The sequence below is a fragment of the Apodemus sylvaticus genome, chromosome 6, assembly GCF_947179515.1.
Source record: "Apodemus sylvaticus chromosome 6, mApoSyl1.1, whole genome shotgun sequence".
Classification (NCBI taxonomy): Eukaryota; Metazoa; Chordata; class Mammalia; order Rodentia; family Muridae; genus Apodemus; species Apodemus sylvaticus.
The window spans coordinates 60232423-60259262 of NC_067477.1; positions in this window are offsets into that span (position 1 = coordinate 60232423).

A 26840-nucleotide genomic window follows, 5' to 3' on the forward strand; every position below is an offset into this window, starting at 1 on the left:
TCAGACTCCAGAGAGATCAGACAGACTGAGGTACAAAAACATAACCCAAGGCCAACATCGTGGGGGTCTAAGCCTGATGGGTGTTGGCCTGCACCCAGGCCCTGGGCTGTTCGGGGGCCATCGGGGTGCCAACCCAGCCAGGAGGATTTTTTGCCTGGGCCAGCGCGCACACTGCCATTTTGCCTACAGGACACCAGAGAGCTCTAGCAGGCAAAGCCGGCTAACAGGCATAGCCTGAGGCTAGCAAAGCGGGGGTCTAGGCCGCAACAGGACCTGGACTGACCCCAAGAACTGGGCAGCTTGGTGGGCCATCTGTGTGTCAACCCGCCCAGGAGGTTGTTAGCCCAGCAGACTCTCCCAGCACTTTCAGGGAGCGCAAGCACACAGGACCGCCATCCTGGCCACCTGACAGACCCAATTAACAGTCATAGCCCAAGGGGAACTTTGCTCGGACCTTGGCCTCCCAGGCTTTTACCTGGACCCAGGGCCTGAACAGCCAGGCTAGCCTTGTGTGCACCAACCTGGTTGGGAGATCGGCTACCCAGCAGAGTGATCAGCACTCAGAAAAGGTCCCAGCAGCATACACCATCAGCACTCCCTGAAGGTGCAAACGGGCTCATTTTGGTTCAGAGACACAATCTGGGGCAAAGCACACTAGACCTGCAAGGGCACCCAAGAGGAGGACAGCACAGCAGCAATCTGCTACAGGGGAAACCCAGCCATATAGTGTTGCAGTAATAGCCCCAGAGCCCCTCCAGAGGCCCAAACACCAGCCAGGGACAAGACCAACTAACTCCAGAGAACACGATGGCAAAGGGCAAATGCAGGAATGCTACTAACAGAAATCTAGGCAATATGGCAGTATCTGAACCAAGCTGTCCAACATCAGCAAACCCTGATTATGCAAAAACAACAGAAAAAGAATATTTGGATTTAAAATCACTGTTCATGATGCTGCTAGAAGAACACAAAAAGGACATATATGAATCTCTTAAAGAAATACAGGGGAACATGAATAAGCTAGAAACCCGTATAATGGAAACAGAAAAATGACTTAAAGAAATGCAGGAGAATAAGGCTCAAGATATAGAAGCCAATAAAGAAGAAACGCAAAAAAAAATTTAAAGAAATGCAGAACTTGAGTCAAGAGGCAGAAGTCATGAAAGAGGAAACACAAAAACCTCTTAAAGAATTACAGGAAAACAGAAACAAACAAATGATGGAACTGAGCAAAACCATCCTGGATCTAAAAACAGAAGTAGAAACAACTAAGAAATCACAAAGGGAGAAAACTTTGGAGATAGAAAACCTTGAGAAGAAATCAGGGGCCATAGATGCAAATATAAACAACAGAATACAAGAGATGGAAGAAAGAATTTCAGATGCCGAAGATACCATAGAAACCATTGACTCAACAGTAAAAGAAAATGCAAAATGCAAAAAGCTCTTATCCGAGAACATCCAGGAAATCCAGGATACAATGAGAAGACCAAACCTAAGGATTATAGGTATAGATGAGAGTAAAGATTTACAACTAAAAAGGCCAGCAAATATCTTTAACAAAATTATGGAAGAAAACTTTCCCAACTTAAAGAGAGAGATACCTATGAATATACAAGAAGCCTACAGAACTCCAAACAGACTGGATCTGAGCAGAAATACCTCTTGCCACATAATAATTAAAACCCCAAATGCACTAAACAAGGAAAGAATATTAAAGGCAGTAAGAGGAAAAGGCCAAGCAACATATAAAGGAAGACCTATCAGAATCACACCAGACTTCTCACCAGAGACCATGAAAGCTAGAAGATCATGGGCAGATCTCATGCAGACTCTAAGAGAACACAAATGTCAGCCAAGACTACTATACCCAGCAAAACTCTTGATCACAATAGATGGAGAAACCAAGACATTCCATGACAAAACCAAATTTACACAGTATCTTTCCACAAACCCAGCCAGCTCTACAAAGAATAATAGGAGGAAAACTCCAATACAAGGAGGGAAACTACACCCTGGAAAAAGTAAGATAGTAACCTTCCTTCATCAAACCCAAAAGTAGATAATCACTCAAACATAAAAATAACATCAAAAATGACAGGAAGTAATAATCTCTATTCCTTAATATCTCTTAACATCAATGGACTCAATTCCCCAATAAAAAGACATAGACTAACAGACTGGATAAGGAAACAGGGCCCTACAATTTGCTGTATACAGGAAACACACCTAAATGTCAAAGACAAAAACTACCTTAGAGTAAAAGGCTGGAAGACAATTTTACAAGCCAATGGTCTCAGGAAATGAGCCGGAGTAGCCATTCTAATATCAGATAAAATTGACTTTCAACCTAAAGCCATCAAAAGAGACACTGAGGGACACTTCTTGCTGGTCAAAGGAAAAATCCACCAAGAAGAACTTTCAATTCTGAAAATCTATGCGCCAAATGCAAGGGCACCCTCATTTGTAAAAGAAACTTTACTAAAGCTCAAAGCACACATTGCACCTAACACAATAATTGTGGGGGACTTCAACACTCCACTCTCCTCAATGGACTGATCAGGAAAAAGAAACTAAACAGGGACACAGTAAAACTAATTGACACTTTGGACCAATTGGATTTGACTGATGTTTATAGAACATTTCACCCTAAAGCAAAAGAATATATCTTTTTCTCAGCACCCCATGGTACCTTCTCCAAAATCGACCATATAATTGGTCACAAGACAGACCTCAACAAATACAAGATCGAACCAATCCCATACCTCCTATCAAATCTCTATGGTGTAAGAGTGGTTTTCAATAGCAACAAAAACAACAGAAAGCCCACATACACATGGACGCTGAACAATACTCTACTCAATGACACCTTGGCCAAAGAAGAAATAAAGAAAGAAATCAGACACTTTTTGGAATTTAATGAAAATGAAGGCACAACATACCCAAATCTTTGGGACACAATGAAAGCAGTGCTAAGAGGAAAACTCATAGCCCTGAGTGCCTCCAAAAAGAAAATGGAGAGAGCATATACTAGCAGCTTAATGACACACCTGAAAGCCCTGGAACAAAAAGAAGCTATTTCACCCAGGAGGAGTAGAATGCAGGAAATCATCAAACTCAGGGCTGAAATCAATCAAGTGGAAACAAAGAGAATCATACAAAGAATAAACGAGTCCAGGATCTGGTTCTTTGAGAAAATCAACAAGATAGATAAACCCTTAGCCAGACTGACCAAAGGGCACAGAGAAAGTATCCAAATTAACAAAATTAGAAATGAAACAGGAGATATTACAACAGAAACTGAGGAAATCCAAAAAATCATCAGATCCTACTACAAAAGAATATACACAACACAACTGGAGAATCTGGAGGAAGTGGACAATTTCCTAGACAGATACCAAATACCAAAATTAAATCAGGACCAAATAGATCATCTAAACAGTCCCATAACCCCTAAAGAAATAGAAGGGGTCATTGAAAGTCTTCCAAACAAAAAAAGCACAGGACCAGATGGTTTCAGTGCAGAATTCTATCAGACCTTCAAAGAACACCTAACACCAATACTCTTCAAGCTATTCCACAAAATAGAAACAGAAGGAACCCTACACAATTCCTTCTATGAAGCCACAATTACGCTGATACCAAAACCACACAAAGATCCAACAAAGAAAGAAAACTTCAGACCAATCTACCTTATGAACATCAATACAAAAATACTCAATAAAATTCTTGCCAACCGAATCCAAGAACACATCAAAACGATCATCCACCATGATCAAGTAGGCTTTATACCAGGGATGCAGGCTTGGTTCAATATACGGAAATCCATCAATGCAATCCACTATATAAACAAACTCAAAGAAAAAAGCCACATGGTCATTTCATTGGATTCTTAAAAAGCATTTGACAAAATTCAGCATCCTTTCATGCTTAAAGTCTTGGAAAGAACAGGAATTCAAGGCCCATACCTAAACATAATAAAAGCAATATACAGGAAACTGGTAGCCAACATCAAACTAAATGGAGAGAATCTTGAAGCAATCCCACTAAAATCAGGACTAGACAGGGCTGCCCCCTTTCTTCTTATCTTTTCAATATTGTACTTGAGGTACTAGCTCGGACAATTAGACAACACAAGGAGGTCAAAGGGATACAAATTGGAAAGGAAGAAGTCAAACTATCACTATTTGCAGACAACATGATAGTCTACCTAAGTTACCCAAAAAACCCCACTAGAGAACTCATACAGCTGATAAACAACTTCAGCAATGTAGCAGGTTATAAAATCAACTCAAGCAAATCAGTGGCCTTCCTATACTCAAAGGATAAGCAGGCTGAGAAAGAAATTAGGGAAATGACCCCCTTCACAATAGCCACAAACAGTATAAAGTATCTTGGGGTGACTCTTACTAAACATGTGAAAGATTTATATGACAAGAACTTCAAGACTCTGAAGAAGGAATTTGAAGGAGACCTCAAAAAATGGGAAAACCTCCCATGCTCATGGATCGGCAGGATCAATATAGTTAAAATGGCCATTTTGCCAAAAGTAATATACAGATTCAATGCAATACCCATCAAAATCCCAACTCAATTCTTCACAGAGTTAGAAAGAGCAATTCTCAAATTCATCTGGAATAACAAAAAACCCAGGATAGCTAAAACTATTCTCAGAAACAAAAGAAAGTCTGGGGGAATCAGTATCCCTGACGTCAAGCAATACTATAGAGGAATACTGTTAAAAACTGCATGGTATTGGTAAAGTGACAGACAGGAGGATCAATGGAACAGGATTGAAGATCCAGAAATGAACCCACACCCCTATGGCCACTTGATCCTCGACAAAGGGGCTGAAAACATCCAATGGAAAAAAGATAGCCTTTTCAACAAATGGTGCTGGTTCAACTGGAGGTCAGCATGCAGAAGAATGCGAATTGATCCATCCTTGTCTCCTTGTACTAAGCTTAAATCCAAATGGATCAAGAACCTCCACATAAAGCCAGACACTCTGAAGCTAATAGAAAAGGAAATGGGGAAGACCCTTGAGGACATCAGTACAGGAGAGAGTTTCTGAACAGAACACCAATAGCATATGTTCTAAGATCAAGAATTGACAAATGGGACCTCATAAAATTACAAAGTTTCTGTAAGGCAAAGGACACCATCAAAAGGACAAATCGGCAACCAACAAACTGGGAAAAGATCTTCACCAATCCTACATCAGATAGACGGATAATATCCAATATATATATAAAGAACTCAAGAAGTTAGACTCTAGAAAACCAAACAACCCTATTAAAAAATGGGGTACAGAGTTAAACAAAGAATTCTCACCTGAAGAACTTCGGATGGCGGAAAAACATCTTAAAAAATGCTCAACTTCATTAGTCATTAGAGAAATGCAAATCAAAACAACCCTGAGATTTCACCTTACATCAGTCAGAATGGATAAGATTAAAAATTCAGGAGACAGCAGGTGTTGGAGAGGATGTGGAGAAAGAGGAACACTCCTCCACTGCTGGTGGGGTTGCAAATTGGTACAACCACTCTGGAAATCAGTCTGGCGGTTCCTCCAAAAACTGGGCACCTCTCTTCCAGAAGATCCTGCTATACCACTCCTGGGCATATACCCAAAAGATTCCCCAGCATGTAATAAGGATACATGTTCCACTATGTTCATAGCAGCCCTATTTATAATTGCCAGAAGTTGGAAAGAACCCAGGTATCCCTCAACAGAAGAGTGGATGCAAATAATGTGGTATATATACACAATGGAGTACTATTCAGCCATTAGAAACAATGAATTCATGAAATTCTTAGGCAAATGGATGGAGCTGGAGAACATCATACTAAGTGAGGTAACCCAGACTCAAAAGATGAATCATGGTATGCACTCACTAATAAGTGGATATTAACCTAGAAAACTGGAATACCCAAAACATAATCCACACATCAAATGAGGTACATGAAGAATGGAGGAGTGGCTCCTTGTTCTGGAAAGACTCAGTGAAGCAGTATACAGCAAAATCAGAAAAGGGAATTGTGAAGGGTTGGGTGGGAAAACAGGGTGAGGGAAGGGGACTGATGGGACTTTCGGGGAGTGGGGTTCCAGAAAAGGGGAAATCATTTGAATTGTAAATAAATATATCAATAAAAAAAGGAAAAAATGCCATTAGAAAATACATTCTTTTTCTATTAAATATAAGTACTTACCTCATGAATATTATGTACCCAAAATTCTTTGTCCTACCATTAAGCAAAAACTTCTTACAAAACTAATATTGTAATAAGCTGCTGAATATTTTGCATAATCATTTGAGTAATTTAGTAAAATTTAAAAGCAGAATGTTTGTATTGTATTCAAGTAATATTGCAAAATGTAAAGGTTGAAATAGCCCAGTATTTGAGAATATGTTTTGCTTTTAAGTGAACATGATTTCAGTTCCTTATGTCTACATCCAGCAGATGCCAAAGTATGCAGCTGGAGGTCGAAAGAATCTGATGCCTTCTTCTGGTTTCAATAATGTCTATATATGAATATTCTATAAAAGATAAAATGCTGAGGCATATTGCTGAGTTATTCATCAAATACTGAAATAATTGACTATTATATAAGATTTTAAAATCATTTGCCATAAATCCAATTTTAAAAGATTATTTTGAATATATATTTATTTTTAATTTTATAGACTAAAAGAGAATTTTTTTGCATTCATCCATTTTTGGAAAAAATAATGAAATGTAGACTCTTTGGTGGTGGTTGAAGTGGTAATTATCCTGGCCACTGAAATCCATAGGGTCTTATGCTTCATAAGCATATTTTACCTCTGAACTGTAATCCAAAACAAGTATACTGTGAGTCTATACAAGAAAATGGTTTGATTTGAGTAAGATTTTATGTTGCACTTGTTTAATAGAAAAATAAAAAAGGTAATGTTTCCATAAGAGATGAATTATTAACTAGTCATATTTAAAAACAATGAGTACAGAATTAGAGGTCAGGGGTGTTGGGGATGAGGACATCCATGTGCAGACAGGGGGTGTAGCAAAGAGGTATGGGATGTGGAACAGTTGGAGGGTAAATGGGGGGAGGACTAAAAAATGGAGTGTAAAAAATAATTAATTAAAAATTTTAATGAAATTTATTAATTAAAGAAGAAAAATGAATACAGATTGTAGACTATAGATTGTTAGATGATTAGATAGATAAACATAGGTAGATATGAGTAAATAGAAGATAGATCGACAAATAGATAGATTGATGATGCAGTGAGGTAGATAATGCATAAATAGAAGATAGATCGATAGATTGATGATAGATAAAGGAAAATGAGTTTACTTTTGCACTGGCTTAAGAATATGGCAATGGTAGAAATAGATATATCTATAATGATAACATAGACAAATTTGATAATTAGATTTTCATAAGTTCTCCATATACAAATTGACAGTTTATAATATATAAACCATTTTTTAAACAAATGAAAGTATTACTGAATTGCTAAGCCAATACCTATAACTCAATATCTCAGATTCTTCATATATTTTATGGTTATAAGGTTTTTAATGTTTTATTAATTATAATCTTCCCAGTTAATATATTTCTTAATATAAATGCACATATACAAGTTCTCTCAGTAAAATATATAACAGCCATTTAATTGAGAGTTTAGATATTATGTTTAATAATGTAAATTGATACATGTATATACATAGATAGATAGCCATACTCAGAAGGTATGGAACCAATAGAATATATTTGCAATAATTAAAGCAGATATATTAGAGGGACCACATGGTTAGATGCTGAAAAGTTGTCTAGTGATTTTCATATGGAGTAAACTGAGAAATGAGTAGCTCTCCATCTCAGTCCTTAAGAGAGATTAATGATATAGTCTGAAGCAGGAGGCTTGGATGCTGAGTTGAGTTTTGGTGGTAGTAGCCCACATCCAGGGGTGAAGGCCACTGATCTGGTAGGGCTACTTCTAGTTTATGACAAAATAGCTTTGTAACTGAGGGTTACAGTGAAGAATGTTGGTGTTAGGTTTAATAAGAAAAGCTTCAATTTTGAGGTATTTTCAGTTCTTATCATTCACAGTTGTATGGGAATGAGATTTATAAGTAAAGTATTTTTTATAGAAAAACAATACCATGGGAATTTTGCATTTTATTACTTCAGTTTAAAATGCAGCACAGAAGAAATTTTCTTAGTTTCTGAAATTATTTCATATGAGAGAAGGCAAGAGTATTATTTTTGCTCAGCATAGAGACACACAATAATTTTTTATTACTAGTAAAACTAGTCTGTTTTATATTTTCTATGCCTTTATTCGTATATTGATATTCAGTATATATTTTTGTCTCATTTGGGGTAATATCAATTTTTGTTAATCTAGAATTCCTCGATATTGAATTGAAAACTGCATTTCTTATCATTATCAACAATCCATGGAAATATAATACCAGATGACATGAAAAATAAACAAAATAAAAAAAAATCTTTTGCAGTCATCATTTGGTTCCCAAGAGACTCAAAGACAAGTAAGAGATTGGGGGAGCTCAATAGTGAAGAGAAAGAAAGAGAATTCCTCAGCTCTCCACTCTTTTGAAGTAACCAGTAGAAGAATTCTGGAGAAACTAAAAGGATCTTACCTGTGTGGACTAGGAGGCATATTTTTTGGGGGTTCATTTGTGGTTGGAATCAGACTGAAAACAATAGTATCAGTCTGCCATGGACTAAATACTAATAACTAATGAAGTACAGTTACAGTTTCTGCATGGTTTGTGCATGCATGGTATCATGACAGGTTTGCTTGATGCAGATGTAGGGTAACAGAGTTGTTCAGTTGCCATTCAGTTCTGGAGTTTGTGTTTATATAGTTAGTCTTTTAGAATCAGAGACTTATTTTGTTATATTTTCATTTACCATAACCCTAAAACATTGCTTGTTCTTCATTTTTACCAGTTTTCATAGACAGTGTATATGTGCTAAGGAAATTACACAGTAATGATAACAGTCCAAACTCAAAGGGTTTTTACTGTTATTTTTGTCATAGCTATTTAATTTATTGCATTTTGTATTCAAGCTTAATACTAGTAGAGTATTTGTAGCATATACAATATGGAAGAAATATTTTTTTATTTTTTAAAATTTTTTTTGAATATGTTGACATGGATTTCTTTTTTTTAATTATTTTTACTAGATATTTTCTTTATTTACATTTCAAATGTTATCCCACTTTTCTTGTTTGCCCTCTGAAAATTCCCTACCACATCCCCATTTCCCCTGCTCACTAACCAAACCACTCTCACTTTCCTGTCCTTGCATTCCCCTACACTAGGGCACTGAGCCGTCACAGGACCAATGGTCTCTCATCCCATTGCTGTACAACAAGGCAATCCTCTGCCTTGTGGCTAGAGCCATTGTTCCCTCTATGTGTACTCTTTGGTTGGTGGTTCAGTCTCTGGGAGCTCTGGGTGGCAGGTGGAGGTGGTCTGGTGGGTTGATATTGTTATTCCTTGTATTTGCAAACCCCTTCAGCTCCATCAGTCCTTTCTCTAACTCTGCCATAGGGGACAAATTTTTTAATTCTATTTATATTTTAAGAATTTCAGTTTTTGTTTTGGATTTTTATGGGAGAAAGAGAAAAAATAGAGAAGGAATGAAAAGAGACATAAAATTGGGTTGGTAGGAGGTGGATCTGGAATAACAAAAAACCCAGGATAGGGAAAACTATTCTCAACAATAAAAGAACATCTGGGGTAATCAGTATCCCAGACCTCAAGCAGTGCCACAGAGCATTAATGTTAAAAAACTGCATGGTATTGGTACAATGACAGGGAGGTAGATCAATGGAATATAATTGAAGACTCAGAAATGATCTCACAAATCAATGGTCCCTTGATCTTTGACAAAGGTGTGAAAACCATCCAGTGGAAAAAAGATAGCCTTTCAACAAATGGCGCTGGCTCAACTGGAGGTCAGAAAGCAGAATAATGCAAATCGATCCATTCTTATCTCTTGTACTAAGCTCAAGTCCAAGTGGATCAAGGACCTCCACATAAAACCAGACACACTGAAACTAATAGAAAGAAACTGGGGAGGAGCCTTAAACACATGGGCACAGGGGAAATTTTCCTGAACAGAACACCAATAGCCTATGCCCTAAGATCAAGAATTGACAAATAGGGCCTCATAAAATTACAAAGTTTCTGTAAGGCAAAGGATACTATCAATAGGACAAAAGGGCAACCAACAAACTGGGAAAACATCTTACTAACCCTACATCTGACAGAGGACTAATATCCAATATATACAAAGAACTCAAGAAGTTAGACTCCAGAGAACCAAATAACCCTATTAAAAAATGGGGTACAGGACTAAACAACAAATTTTCACCTGAGGAATATTGAATGGCTGAGAAGCACATAAAGAAATGTTCAACATCCTTAGTATTCAGGGAAATGCAAATCAAAACAACCCTGAGATTTTACCTCATACTGATCAGAATGGCTAAGATAAAAAAAACTCAGAAGACAGCAGGTACTAGGGAGGTTGTGGAGACAAAAGAACACTCCTCCACTACTGGTGGGATTGTAAGCTGGTACAGTCACTGTGGAAATTAGTTTAGTGTTTCCTCAGAAAACTGGGCATAATATTTCTGGAGGACCCTGCTATACCACTCCTGGGCATACACCCAGAGGATTTCCCAGGATGTAATAAGGACACATGCTTCACTATGTTCATAGCAGCCCTATTTATGATAGCCATAAGCTGGAAAGAACCCAGATGTCCCTCAAGAGGGATGGATACAGAAAATGTGGTATATTTACACAATGGAGTACTATTCAGCCATTAAAAACAATGAATTCATGAAATTCTTAGACAAATGGATGGAACTGGAGAATATCATCTTGAATGAGGTAACCCAATCACAAAAATACACTCATGGTATGCCCTCAAGTGGATAGTAGCCTAGAAGCTTGGGATACCCAAGACACAATTCATATATTAAATGATGCCTGAGAAGGAGGAGGAAAAAAGTATGGATCCTTGGTTCCTTTGTAACAAGGGGAAAAAGAAGAACACTTAAAGACAAAACGTTGAGCAGAGTCTGAGGAAAAGACCTTCCAGACTATGCCACCCAGGGATGCATCCCATATACAAAACCCAGACACTATTGTGGATAACAACCAGTGCTGGCGAACGAAAGCCAGATATAGCTATCACCTGGGATGCGTTCCTAGTGCATGACAAATACAGAGGGGAAAACTCTCAGCTATCTATTGAACTGAGCACAGAGTCCCCAATGGGGGAGCTGGAGAAAGGACCCAAGGAGCTGAAGGGGTTTGCAGCGTCACAGGAGGAACATCAATATGAGTCACCCAGTATTCCCACAGCTCCCAGGGACAAAAACCATCAACCAAAAAGTACACATGGAGTCACCCATGACTCCAGACACATTGGCAGCAGAGGATGGTCTTGTTAGACACCAAAGGGAGGAGAAGCCCTTGGTCCTGGAAGACTTGATGTGGTAGTGTAGAGGAAGACCAGGACAGGGAAGCAGGGAGGTTTGATTGGGGAAGGGGATTGGTTTATGTGATTTTCAGTAGAGGTGGGAACCAGGAAAGGTGACAACATTTGAAAGGTAAATAAACAATATACCTAATTTAAAAAAAAAAACAATCTGAATTAAAAAATTCTCCAAAAACAATTTAAATAGAAAAAAATATCCACAACTTTCTTTTAAATACACCTTCCATCCAGTGAACCCTTCAATTCTCTCTATACCCTTCTGTCTGCACATCCTTTCCCAATTTCTTGTCTTTGTCTTCCTCCTCCCTCTGCTTCACTCATTTTCTGTTAACCTACAGAATCAAATAAGTACTGCCCACCTAAACATAGAACTACTGCTCTTTAGGGTGCATGGGAAAGCTACAAGTGCTCAAATCCCTAAAAAGCCCAACTCACCTTTCCTCAGTTGCTATCCAGTGCCAGTACCTTCTAAATTCAGTGTGGAATCTTTCAAGTACATCTTTCATCCATGCTCGAAGTATAGCTTGCTTGGAGTTGGTCTGCTAGTTACAGGTACTTTACAAGCAATAGCAGCTATTTTATGTTCGTAGCTACATTTTTGCATAGGCCTTATTATATTTGGAAGACACTATTTGACAACATTACTTCTCTATCCTCTGGTCTTTGGATCAGCCTCTATCCAATAATACTTCTTGAGTCTTAAGAGTAGAAAGGAATGCCCAGATGTTCTATTTAGAGAGGAGCTGTCAATAATCATTCTCTGTAATTTTACCAATTGTTTTGGTGTGAATCAGAGGTCAGAGATGAACAGTATGCATATTACAGGGAGTGTTTAGAGGTGATTTAATGTTCAGAGGGGTATCTAAGGTAAAATTAATTTCTCATTTTCCTAAATGCAAACATACACTTAACAAGAAGTTAATGTTGTTCTGTTCCTTGTGATATAAAATATATGGAAAGCCTTAAATTCTTTACATTTTTACTTCTGATCTTATACATGAATTAATGCTAGGCATTAAAATATGGAATTTAAGACCTAAGGTTTTTAGAAACAATAGTCTGTAGATGCTAACAAAGCTTGTAAATGGAAGGCCCAGATCCTTTTCTCATGCAATGTCAATACCTTGGATCTTATAAATACATTATGTTGCTTTCCAAATGGGACTATATGTTGTCTACAAATCTGGAAATTTATATTCCTTTCATTTATATACTTCGAAAACAAAAAGCATAGTCAACATTGCAATAAACTATAATCACTGGAAATGAGAGCTAAATAAGACATCCTTCAAAACAAATACAAGAAAAGAGATTGATGGTATAAAGAAGATATGCATATATGCTTGAAAAAATTTATTAGCCTTCTTGTCAATTATCACTGAAAGTAATAGAACACAATTATCAATAGACCAAAATATCACAATCCAGCAGGCATTGAGTAGCCTTAGATTTAGAGATTTGAAGCCCAATATAGCTTCTTTCAGATCATTTTAATTTGATATGCATTTAGTGCTGTTTATTTGTGAATGTGTCATAGTAAATTAGTTTAGATTTATACTATAATTTTCTTCTATAAATGTTACCTATTACCATAAATGTATTTGTGTAAATCCCACATATTACAGTATATAAATTGTATTACATCAATTTCCAAAGCCGTGCTTACACAAGTAACTTAATTTTAAACTTATTTTGAGAAACTTTTAGTTTTATAGTAAATTTCAAACAGAAAAAATACAATTTTCCCCACACAATGCCTCCAGAACACCTGCTTAATCTCCCTGCTACTGGCAGTAGACTGTCCTACTTGACAATCCATGAATTAACATTGGCATCACATTATCACTCCTGTTCTGTTAGAGCTCATTATCACTGTTGTATATACTGTGGGTTTTACACACTAACTTATACCTGCTATTACAGAATCATACTGAATAATTTTCTCTGTCCTACACACACTTGATTTCTTCCAAACCCAAACCTGAAAACGACTGGCATTTTATTGTCTTCATAGATTTACTTTTTCCAATGTCTTATTACCATAACTATCCTTTCTGTGGAATTTTCAGATTTGCTCTTTTTACTCAGTCAGACATTCCTAAAGCTATTTGGTGCATTTCCATCACTAGAAAATTCATTTCTTTTTAGTTCAGAATAATATTCCATGCCCTGGATGTGCCACAATTTATTTATCCATTCACCCACAGAAGTTGCTCCTGGCTCTTTTCAACTTGGGAACTTATGAATAAATTCATTGTAATAGTCTTCACATAGAGAATTGTTTTCTACATAACATTTCAGCTCATCTAGAGGGATACAAGAAAATAATGATAGCACAATCCACTAGAATATGTTTATTTTTATAGAATTAAATACATTCTATTTCAAAATAGCCATGCCATTTAACTTTCCCACAATCACTGAGACCTTTATTTTTTTAACTTCTCATCTATACTCATGCCTGCAGTATTTGAATTATATTTTATCTTTGTTATTAAGTTTGTTATTTGATAGATTGATAATGAGTGTAAAATAGTCTGATTACTTTCACTTCTACCTTCTTTCATTTCCTTGCAACCCTTATCAACTTGCAACTTCCTACAGGTCATTCTTCATTGTTTACATTTTATTTTACTTTATGACCCCCTGGGTATAACCAGTTTAAGTATGGCAAAAACCTATAGCTTTTGTGAGTTCTTGGTGGCAAGCTGAGACGTACACAGAAGATACCATTTCATCATAGTTAGACAAAGAACATCATGACCAAAGTAATCTGGGGAGCAAAGGGTGATCTGACTTATATTTCTGCATTGCTGGTCATCATCAAAGGAAGTCAGGACAGAAACTAAAGAAGGGCAGGAGTCTGGAGAAAGGAACAGATGCAGAAGTCATGAAAGATGCTGCTTACTGGCTTGTTCCCTATGGCTTACTCAGAGCTTTCTTTGTTTTGTTTGTTTGTTTGTTTGTTTGTTTTTTCTTTCTCTTTTTGTCTTTCTGTTCTTTCTTTTCCTTCCTTCCTTCCTTCCTTCCTTCCTTCTGTCTCCTTTCCTCCCTCTCTCCCTCCCTCCCTCTTCCCTCACTTTTTTTCTTATTCACTTATTTATTCAATTTATATCCAGATCACCACTCCTGCCTCCTCCCAGTCCCACCCCTCACACAGCACCTTTCTTTACAAGGAGGACTCTACCCCCATCTGGTATTAACCCACACTGGCACTCAAGTCACTGAAGGATAAGGGACACCCTCTCCTATTAAGGTGGTCCAATTAGGGTAACAGGCATGCAACACAGTCAGGAATAGCACTCCACTCCAGTCCTTAAGGGACCTACATGAAGATCACGCTGTACATTTGATACATGTGAGTGTGTGGAGGGTAGGTATAGCTCATGGTATTTTGTTGATGCTTCATTCTCTGGAATCCCCCAAAGGTCTAGGATACTTGATTCAGTTCATCTTCTTATAAAGACTTTATCATCTTTGAGTCCCTCAATCCTTTCCGCACATCTTCCACAACATTCTCTGAGCTCCATCTAATGTTTGGCTGTAGGTCTCCACATTTGTTTCAGTTAACTGCTGGGTAGGGCCTCTCAGAGGACAGTTATGGTATCCTCCATCTGCAACCATAATAGTATCATTAATAGAATCAAGAACTTGTTCTTGCCCATGGAATAGATCTTAAGTTGGACCAGTCATTGTTTTGCTATTCCCCCAGCCTCTGATCCATCTTTGTCCTTCTACATCTTCTAGGTACAAATATTTAGTCTACAATTTCTGGGCAGGGTGTCCTTATCCTGTCTGGGGTCTGGCCTGACTACAAGAGGTGGCCACTTAAGGCTTCAGAACTCCAATTGCTAGGAATCTTACCTAGACTATAGACTCCCTGGGGCCTTCACTTTCCCTGGTCTTTGTCATGTTCTTCAGAAGTCCACTCCTCTGCAAGCTACCAATATCCATCCTGCCCCCTTTCCTATATGGGATCCTCTCCTTCACTTACATTCACCATCCCTTCTCCCACCTAGATCCCTCCATCCATACCCATTAGATGATGATTTTAGTTTTCCTTTTAAGTGAGATTCAAGCATTCTTGACTATCAGGAGCCTTGGACTCTCCTTATTTTTTGGCTTCTTGGGGTTTGTCAGTTGTAGAAAGATTATAATGTATTTTCTGGCCAATATCTGCTTGTATGTGAATACATACCATACATATCCTTTTAGGTCTGGGTTACCTCACTATAGATATTTTCTAGTTTCATTCATTTGCCTAAAAATTTCATGATGTCCTTGTTTTTAATAGCTGAATAGTATAAAATTGTGTAAATAAAGTATATTTATTTTTATCTGTTCTTTAGTTGAGAGACATCTAGTATATTTCCAGTTCTAGGTATTATGAATAAAGCTGCTATGAACATAAGTGCACAGGTATCCTTATGGTGTGGTGAAGCATCTTTTTTGCATATGCCCAGGAATGGTATAGATGTGTCTTGGGGTAAAACTGTTCCCTATACTATGAGAAATTGAAAAATTGATTCCCAGAGTGGATGTACAAGTTTGCACTTGTACCAAAAATGGAAGAGTGTTGCCTTTGCTCCATATCCTATCCCTTGAGGGTTGTTGTTTTTGTTGTTGCTGTTATTATTATTATTGTTGTTGTTGTTGCTGTTGTTGTCATTGTCGTCTTTGTTGATGTTGTTTGTATCATTTCTCTCTCTTTTTTAATTATTTAATCTTTTTTTTTTTTACAGTACCGATGTTATTCTCCTGGTCTACCCTCCAATTGTTCCACATCCCATACCTCCTCCTGGCACCCTTGTCTCCACTAGGATGTCCCCAACCCAACCACAACCCCACCAGACCTCTAACCTCCTTGGGCCTCCAGTTTCTTGAGGGTTAGCTGCATCTTTTCTGACTGAGTCCAGACTGAGCAGTCCTCTGCTATGTGTTGGGGGCCTCATATCAGTTGGTGTATGCTGTTTAGTTGGTGACTCAGTGTCTGAGAGATCTTTGGGGGCCAGGTTAGGTAAAACAGCTGTTCCTCTTACAGGGTTGCCATCCTCTTCAGCTTCTCCCAACTTTTCTTAATTCAGCCACAGTGGTCAGCTGCTTCCGTCCATTGGTTGGGTTAAATATCTGCATCTGATTATTTCAACTGCTTGTTGGGTCTTTTGGAGAGCTGTCATAATAGGTCCCTCTTTGTGAGCACACCATAGCCTCAGTAATAGTGGCAGGACTTGAGCTGAATCCCAATTTAGTCCTGTCACTGGATCTACTTTTCCTAAGTCTTTTCTCTATGTTTGTCCATGCAGTTCTTTCAGACAGGAACAATTATGGGTCAGAGTTTTCGACTGTGGGATGGCAGTTCCATCCCTCACTTGATGCTCTGTCTTTCTGTTGAATGTGGTACTACAAATTTCCTCTCCCTACTATTTGGCATTTCATCTAAGATCAATGGGAATTGAATCCTGAGAGTGTCTCACCTCCTAAATCTCTGATACATTCTGAAGGGTCTTCCCACCCGCTATGTTCCAAGGTTGCCTGTTTCCATTCTTTCTGCTGGCCCCCAGAGCTTTGGTTCTATTTGCTTAGGCAATATCTGATCATATTCCCCTCTTCCCCTCCCTGTCCTCTTTCCCACCCATGTCCCTCCTTCCTTCCCTCTGCCTACTGTGATTGCTTCCTTCTCCCTCCCAAGTGGGATTTAGGCATCCTCATTTGGGCTCTTTGGCTTGTTAAATTTTTTGAGTTTTATGGTTTGTATCCTGGGTATTCTGTACTTTTTATGATGAAATCAGAGTCACCTGATTTGTATTCCCCTGATGGATAAGGGCATTGAGCATTTTTTTAGATATTTTCTTTATTTACATTTCAAATGTTATCCCCTTTCTTAATTTCCCCTCCAAAAACCCCTATTCCATCCCCTCCCCCTGATCACTAACCCACCCACTCACACTTCCCTGTTCTGGCATTCCCCTTCACTGGATCAAGGAGCCTTCACAGAACCAAGCGCCTCTCTTCTCGTTGATGTCCGTAAAGGCCATCTTCTGCTACATACATGGCTGGAGCCATGGGTCACTCCATGTGTATTCTTTGGTTGGTTATTTAGTCCCTGGAAGCTTTGGGGGTACTAGTTGGTTCATATTGTTGTTCCTGCTATGGGGCTGCAAATCGTTCAGCTCCTTGGATCCTTTCTCTAGCTCTTCCATTGGGGAACCCGTGCTCAGTCCAAGAGTTGGTTGAGAGAATCCACCTCTGTACTGGTCAGGCACTATCAGATCCTCCCAGGAGACAGCAATATCAGGCTCCTGCCATTTCTTTAAGAGTTTCTTGGCCATTAGAGATTCCTCTATTGAGAATTCTCTTTTTATCTCTGTATCCCATTTTTTTGAATATTTTTTTAAATTTATTGATATATTTAATTACATTTAAAATGATTTCCCCTTTTCTGGACCCCAACTCCCAGAAAGTCCCATCAGTCCCCTTCCCTCCCCCTGTTTTCCCACCCAACCCTTCCCACTTCCCTGTTCTGATTTTGCTCTATACTGCTTCACTGAGTCTTTTCAGAACAAGGGGCCACTCCTCTGTTCTTCTTGTACCTCATTTGATGTGTGGATTATGTTTTGGGTATTCCAGTTTTCTAGGTTAATATCCACTTATAAGTGAGTGCATACCATGATTCACCTTTTGAGTCTGGGTTACCTCACTTAGTATGATGTTCTCTAGCTCCATCCATTTGCCTAAGAATATCATGAATTCATTATTTCTGATGGCTGAATAGTACTCCATTGTGTAGATATACCACATTTTTTGCATCCACTATTCTGTTGAGGGATACCTGGGTTCTTTCCACTGGCAATTATAAATAGGGCTGCTATGAACATAATAGAGCATGTATCATTATTACATGGTGGGGAATCCTCTGGGTATATGCCCAGGAGTGGTATAGCAGGATCTTCGGGAAGTGAGGTGCCCAGTTTTCAGAGGAACCGCCAGACTGCTTTCCAGAGTGGTTGTACCAATTTGCAACCCCACCAGCAGTGGAGGAGTGTTCCTCTTTCTCCACACCCTTTCCAACACCTGCTGTCCCCTGAATTTTTAATCTTGGCCATTCTGACTGGTGTAAGGTGAAATCTCAGGGTTGTTTTGATTTGCATTTCCCTAATGACTAATGAAGTTGAGCATTTTTTAAGGTGTTTCTCTGCCATCCGAAGTTCTTCAGGTGAGAATTCTTTGTTTAAATCTGTACCCCATTTTTAATAGGGTTGTTTGGTTTTCTGGAGTCTAACTTCTTGAGTTCTTTATATATATTGGATATTATCCCTCTATCTAATGTAGGATTGGTGAAGATCTTTTCCCAATTTGTTGGTGGCCGATTTGTCCTTTTGATGGTGTCCTTTGCCTTACAGAAACTTTGTAATTTTATGAGGTCCCATTTGTCAATTCTTGATCTTAAAGCATATGCTATTGGTGTTCTGTTCAGGAACTTTCTCAATATACCGATGTCCTCAAGGGTCTTCCCCAGTTTCTTTTCTATTAGCTTCAAAGTGTCTGGCTTTATGTGGAGGTCCTTGATCCATTTGGATTTGAGCTTAATACAAGGAGACAAGGATGAATCAATTCCCAATCTTCTGCATGCTGACCTCCAGTTGAACCAGTACCATTAGTTGAAAAGGCTATCTGTTCTCCATTGGATGTTTTCAGCCCCTTTGTCGAAGATCAAGTGGCCATAGGTGTGTGGGTTCATTTCTGGATCTTCAATCCTGTTCCATTGATCCTCCTGCCTGTCACTGTACCAATACCATGCAGTTTTGAACACTGTTGCTCTGTAATATTGCTTGAGGTCAGGGATACTGATTCCCCCAGACTTTCTTTTGTTGCTGAGAATAGTTTTAGCTATCCTGGGTTTTTTGTTATTCCAGATGAATTTCATAATTGCTCTTTCTAACTCTGTGAAGAATTGAGTTGGGATTTTGATGGGTATTGCATTGAATCTGTAGATTGCTTTTGGCAAAATGGCCATTTTAACTATATCGATCCTGCCGATCCATGAGCATGGGAGGTTTTCCCATTTTTTGGGGTCTTCTTCCATTTCCTTCTTCAGAGTCTTGAAGTTCTTGTCATACAGATCTTTCACATATTTGGTAAGAGTCACCCCAAGGTACTTTATACTGTTTGTGGCTATTGTGAAGGGGGTCATTTCCATAATTTCTTTCTCAGCCTGCTTATCCTTTGAGTATAGGAATGCCACTGATTTGCTTGAGTTGATTTTATAACCTGCTACTTTGCTGAAGTTGTTTATCAGCTGTAGGAGTTCTCTAGTGGAGTTTTTTGGGTCACTTAGGTAGACTATCATGTCATCTGCAAATAATGATAGTTTGACTTCTTCCTTTCCAATTTGTATGCCTTTGACCTCCTTATGTTTTCTAATTGCCCGAGCTAGTACCTCAAGTACAATATTGAAAAGATAAGGAGAAAGGGGGCAGCCCTGTCTAGTCCCTGATTTTAGTGGGATTGCTTCAAGTTTCTTTCCATTTAGTTTGCTGCTGGCTACCGGTTTGCTGTATATTGCTTTTACTATGTTTAGGTATGGGCCTTGAATTCCTGTTCTTTCCAAGACTTTAAGCATGAAAGGATGCTGAATTTTGTCAAATGCTTTTTAAGAATCCAATGAAATGACCATGTGGTTTTTTTCTTTGAGTTTGTTTATATAGTGGATTGCATTGATGGATTTCCGTATATTGAAACAACCCTGCATCCCTGGGATAAAGCGTACTTGATCATGGTGGATGATCATTTTTATGTGTTCTTGGATTCGGCTGGCAAGAATTTTATTGAGTATTTTTGCATTGATGTTCATAAGGGAGATTGGTCTGAAGTTTTCATTCTTTCTTGGATCTTTGTGTGGTTTTGGTATCAGCATAATTGTGGCTTCGTAGAAGGAATTGGGTAGGGTTCCTTCTCTTTCTATTTTGTGGAATAGTTTGAAGAGTATTGGTGTTAGGTCTTCTTTGAAGGTCTGATAGAATTCTGCACTGAAACCATCTGGTCCTGTGCTTTTTTTGGTTGGAAGACTTTCTATGACCCCTTCTATTTCTTTAGGGGTTATGGGACTGTTTAGATGATCTATTTGGTCCTGATTTAATTTTGGTATTTGGTATCTGTCTAGTAAATTGTCCATTTCCTCCAGATTCTCCAGTTGTGTTGAGTATAGGCTTTTGTAGTACGATCTGATGATTTTTTGGATTTCCTCAGTTTCTGTTGTAATATCTCCCTTTTAATTTCTAATATTGTTAATTTGGATAGTTTCTCTGTGCCCTTTGGTCAGTCTGGCTAAGGGTTTATCTATGTTGTTGATTTTCTCAAAGAACCAGCTCCTGGACTCGTTGATTCTTTGTATGGTTCTCTTTGTTTCCACTTGATTGATTTCAGCCCTGAGTTTGATGATTTCCTGTCTTCTACTCCTCCTGGGTGAAATAGCTTCTTTTTGTTCCAGGGCTTTCAGGTGTGTCATTAAGCTGCTGGTATATGCTCTCTCCATTTTCTTTTTGGAGGCACTCAGGGCTATGAGTTTTCCTCTTAGCACTGCTTTCATTGTGTCCCAAAGATTTTGGTATGTTGTGCCTTCATTTTCATTAAATTCTAAAATGTCTTTAATTTCTTTCTTTATTTCTTCTTTGGCCAAGGTGTCATTGAGTAGAGTATTGTTCATCCTCCATGTGTATGTGGGCTTTCTGTTGTTTTTGTTGCTTTTAAAAACCACTCTTACACCATAGTGATCTGATAGGATGCATGGGAGTAGTTCGTTCTTCTTGTATTTGTTGAGGTGTGTCTTGTGACCAATTATATGGTCGATTTTGGAGAAGGTACTATGACGTGCTGAGAAAAAGGTATATTCATTTGCTTTAGGGTGAAATGTTCTATAGATATCAGTCAAATCCAATTGGTCCAAAGCTTCAATTAGTTTTACTGTGTCCCTGTTTAGTTTCTGTTTTCCTGATCGGTCCATTGAGGAGAGTGGAGTGTTGAAGTCCCCCACAATTATTGTGTTAGGTGCAATGTGTGCTTTGAGCTTTAGTAAAGTTTCTTTTACGAATGAGGGTGCCCTTGCATTTGGCGCATAGATGTTCAGAATTGAAAGTTCTTCTTGGTGGATTTTTCCTTTGACCAGCAAGAAGTGTCGTCCTTCAGTGTCTCTTTTGATGACTTTAGTTTGAAAGTCAATTTTATCTGATATTAGAATGGCTACTCCGTCTCGTTTCCCGAGACCATTGGCTTGTAAAGTTTTCTTCCACCTTTTTACTCTAAGGTAGTTTTTGTCTTTGACATTTAGGTGTGTTTCCTGTATGCAGCAAAATGTAGGGTCTTGTTTCCTTATCCAGTCTTAGTCTATGTCTTTTTATTGGGGAATTGAGTCCATTGATGTTAAGAGATATTAAGGAATAGAGATTATTACTTCCTGTCATTTTTGATGTTATTTTTATATTTGAGTGATTATCTTCTTTTGGGTTTGATGAAGGAAGGTTACTATCTTACTTTTTCCAGGGTGTAGTTTCCCTCCTTGTATTGGAGTTTTCCCCCTATTATTCTTTGTAGAGCTGGGTTTGTGGAAAGATATTGTGTAAATTTGGTTTTGTCATGGAATGTCTTGGTTTCTCCATCTTTTGTGATTGAGCGTTTTTCTGGGTATAGTAGTCTTGGCTGACATTTGTGTTCTCTTAGAGTCTGCATTAAATCTGCCCAGGATCTTCTAGCTTTCATGGTCTCTGATGAGAAGTCTGGTGTGATTTTGATAGGTCTTCCTTTATATGTTACTTGGCCTTTTTCTCTTACTGCCTTTTATATTCTTTCTTTGTTTAGTGTATTTGGGGTTTTAATTATTATGTGGCGAGAGGTATTTCTGCTCAGATCCAGTCTGTTTGGAGTTCTGTAGGCTTCTTGTATATTCATAGGCATCTCTCTCTTTACGTTGGCGAAGTTTTCTTCCATAATTTTGCTAAAGATATTTGCTGGCCCTTTCAGTTGTAAATCTTCACTGTCATCTATACCTATAATCCTTAGGTTTGGTCTTCTCATTGTATCCTGGATTTCCTGGATGTTCTGGGATACAAGCTTTTGGCATTTTGCATTTTCTTTGACTGTTGAGTCAATGGTTTCTATGGTATCTTCGGCATCTGAAATTCTCTCTTCCATGTCTTGTATTCTGTTGTTTATATTTGCATCTATGGCCCTTCATTTCTTCTCAAGGTTTTCTATCTCCAAAGTTGTCTCCCTTTGTGATTTCTTAGTTGTTTCTACTTCTGTTTTTAGATCCAGGATGGTTTTGCTCAGTTCCATCATTTGTTTGTTTGTGTTTTCCTTTAATTCTTTAAGAGATTTTTTGGTTACCTCTTTCATGACTTCTGCCTCTTGACTCAAATTCTCCTGCATTTCTTTAAGTTTTTTTTTTTTTTTTTTTTTTTTTGCCTTTCTTCTTTATTGGCTTCTATCTCGTGAGCCTTATTCTCCTGCATTTCTTTAAGTGATTTTTCTGTTTCCATTGTACGGGTTTCTAGCTTATTCAGGTTCCCCTGTATTTCTTTTTTTTCATATTTTTATTTAATTTTATTTATTCATTTTACATCCAGATCGCTGTCTCCCTTTCAGGTCTCCTCCTCACACAGTCCTTCTGCTTCTCCTCTGAGAGGATGAGAGACCTGCTTACTATCTCACTACCCTGGCCTATCAAGTCTTTGCAGATTAGGCTCATCCTTTCATAGCGAGGCCAAACAAGACAGCCCGATTACGGGGAAAGGGTTCCAGAGACAAGCAACATCTTTAGGTATATCCCTGCTCTAGTTGTTGAGGGACCCACATAAGCCTGTACTGCACATCTGCTATATATGTGCTGGGGATCTCGGTCCAGCTCATGCAGGCTCTTTGGTTGGTGACATTGGTCTTCCTATGGAGTTCCTATCCCCCAATCACCCTCAATCCTTCCTCCAGCTCTTCTATAAGAGTCCCAAAGCTCCATCCAATGTTTGACTATGGGTATCTGCATCTGTATCAGTGAGCTTGTGGGTGGAACATCTCAGAAGACATTTTGCTAGGACCCTGTCTATAAGCATAACAGAGTATCATTAATAGTGTCAGGGCTTGGAGCTTGCCCATGAAATGAGTGTCAGTTTGGGCTGGTTATTGGTGAGCCATTTCCTCAGTCTCTGTTTCATCTTTGTCCCTGCATTTCTTTTAGACAGTATAAATTTTGGGTCAAAAGTTTTTTGTTTTTTTTTTTAAATTTAAATGGTTTATATTTTTTTATTCGAAATATTTTTTATTTACATTTCAAATGATTTCCCCTTTCCTAGCCCCCCCCCTCACTTTTCGAAAGTCCCGTAAGCCCCCTTCTATCCCCCTGTCCTCCCACCCACCCCTTCCCACTTCCCCGTTCTGGTTTTGCTGAATACTGCTTCACTGAGTCTTTCCAGAACAAGGAGCCACTCTTCCTTTCTTCTTGTACCTCATTTGATGTGTAGATTATGTTTTGGGTATTCCAGGTTTCTAAGTTAATATCCACTTATTAGTGAGTGCATACCATGATTCACCTTTTGAGTCTGGGTTACCTCACTTAGTATGATGTTCTCTAGCTCCATCCATTTGCCTAAGAATTTCATGAATTCATTGTTTCTAATGGCTGAATAGTACTCCATTGTGTAGATATACCACATTTTTGCATCCACTCTTCTGTTGAGAGATACCTGGGTTCTTTCCAGCATCTGGCAATTATAAATAGGGCTGCTATGAACATAGTAGAGCATATGTCCTTATTACATGGTGGGGTATCCTCTGGGTATATGCCCAGGAGTGGTATAGCAGGATCTTCTGGAAGTGAGGTTCCCAGTTTTCAGAGGAACCTCCACACCCTCTCCAACACCTGCTGTCTCCTGAATTTTTAATCTTAGTCATTCTGACTGGTGTAAGGTGAAATCTCAGGTTTGTTTTGATTTGCATTTCCCTAATGACTAATGAAGTTGAGCATTTTTTAAGATGCTTCTCTGCCATCCGAAGTTCTTCAGGTGAGAATTCTTTGTTTAACTCTGTACCTCATTTTTTAATAGGGTGGTTCGGTTTTCTGGAGTCTAACTTCTTGAGTTCTTAATATATATTGGATAGTTAGTACCTCAAGTACAATATTGAAAAGATAAGGAGAAAGGGGGCAGCCCTGTCTAGTCCCTGATTTTAGTGGGATTGCTTCAAGTTTCTCTCCATTTAGTTTGATGCTGGCTACCGGTTTGCTGTATATTGCTTTTACTATGTTTAGGTATGGGCCTTGAATTCCCATTCTTTCCAAGACTTTAAGCATGAAAGGATGCTGAATTTTGTCAAATGCTTTTTCAGCATCCAATGAAATGACCATATGGTTTTTTTCTTTTGAGTTTGTTTATGTAGTGGATTGCATTGATGGATTTCCGTATATTAAACCAACCCTGCATTCCCGGGATAAAGCCTACTTGATCATGGTGGATGATCATTTTGATGTGTTCTAGGATTCGGTTGGCAAGAATTTTATTGAGTATTTTTGCATCAAAGTTCATAAGGGAAATTGGTCTGAAGTTCTCTTTCTTTGTTGGATCTTTGTGTGGCTTTGGTATCAGCGTAATTGTGGCTTCATAGAAGGAATTGGGTAGTGTTCCTTCTGTTTCTATTTTGTGGAATAATTTGAAGAGTATTGGTGTTAACTCTTCTTTGAAGGTCTGATAGAATTCTGCATTGAAACCATCTGGTCCTGTGCGTTTTTTGGTTGGAAGACTTTCTATGACTCCTTCTATTTCTTTAGGCGTTATGGGACTGTTTAGATGATCTATTTGGTCCTGATTTAATTTTGGTATTTGGTATCTGTCAAGGAAATTGCCCATTTCCTCCAGATTCTCCAGTTGTGTTGAGTACAGGCTCTTGTAGTAGGATCTGATGATTTTTTTGGATTTCCTCAGTTTCCGTTGTTATATCTCCCTTTTCATTTGTAAGTTTGTTAATTTGGATACTTTCTCTGTGCCCTTTGGTCAGTCTGGCTAAGGGTTTATCTATCTTGTTGATTTTCTCCAAAAACCAGCTCCTGTTTTTGTTGATTCTTTGTATGGTTCTCTTTGTTTCTACTTGATTGATTTCAGCCCTGAGTTTGATGATTTCCTGCCTTCTACTCCTCCTGGGCGAAATAGCTTCTTTTTGTTCCAGGGCTTTCAGGTGTGTCATTAAGCTGGTAATGTATGCTCTCTCCATTTTCTTTTTGGAGGCACTCAGGGCTATGAGTTTTCCTCTTAGCACTGCTTTCATTGTGTCCCATAGATTTGGGTATGTTGTGTCTTCATTTTCATTGTGTTCTAAAAAGTCTTTAATTTCTTTCTTTATTTCTTCCTTGACCAAGGTATCATTGAGTAGAATATTGTTCAATTTCCATGTGTATGTGGGTTTTCTGTTGTTTTTGTTGCTATTGAAGACCACTTTTACTCCATAGTGATCTGATAGGAGGCATGGGATTAGTTCTATCTTCTTATATTTGTTGAGGTCTGTCTTGTGACCAATTATATGGTCAATTTTGGAGAAGGTACCATGAGGTGCTGAGAAAAAGGTATATTCTTTTGGTTTAGGATAGAATGTTCTATATATATCTGTTAAATCTTATTGGTCCAAAGCTTCAATTAGTTTCTTTATGTCCCTGTTTAGTTTCTGTTTTCCTGATCGGTCCATTGAGGAAAGTGCAGTGTTGAAGTCACCCACAATTATTGTGTTAGGTGCAATGTGTACTTTGAGTTTTAATAAAGTTTCTTTTATGAAAGAGGGTGCCCTTGCATTTGGAGCATAGATGTTCAGGATTGAGAGTTCTTCTTGTTGTATTTTTTCTTTGACCAGCAAGAAGTGTCCCTCAGAGTCTCTTTTGATAACTTTGGGTTGAAAGTCAATTTTATCTGATATTAAAATGGCTACTCCAGCTTGTTTCCTGAGACCATTTGCTTGTAAAATTGTCTTCCAGCCTTTTACTCTAAGGTAGTGTTTGTCTTTGACCCTTAGGTGTGTTTCCTGTAAGCAGCAAAATGTAGGGTCCTGTTTACGTATCCAATCAGTTAGTCTGTGTCTTTTTATTGGGGCATTGAGTCCATTGATGTTAAGAGATATTAAGGAATAGTGATTGTTACTTCCTGTCATTTTTGACGTTATTTTTTAAATTTGATTGGTTAACTTCTTTTGGGTTTGGTGAAAGGTTACTATCTTGCTTTTTCCAGGGTGAAGTTTCCCTCCTTGTATTGGTGTTTTTCTCCTATTATCCTTTGTAGGGCTG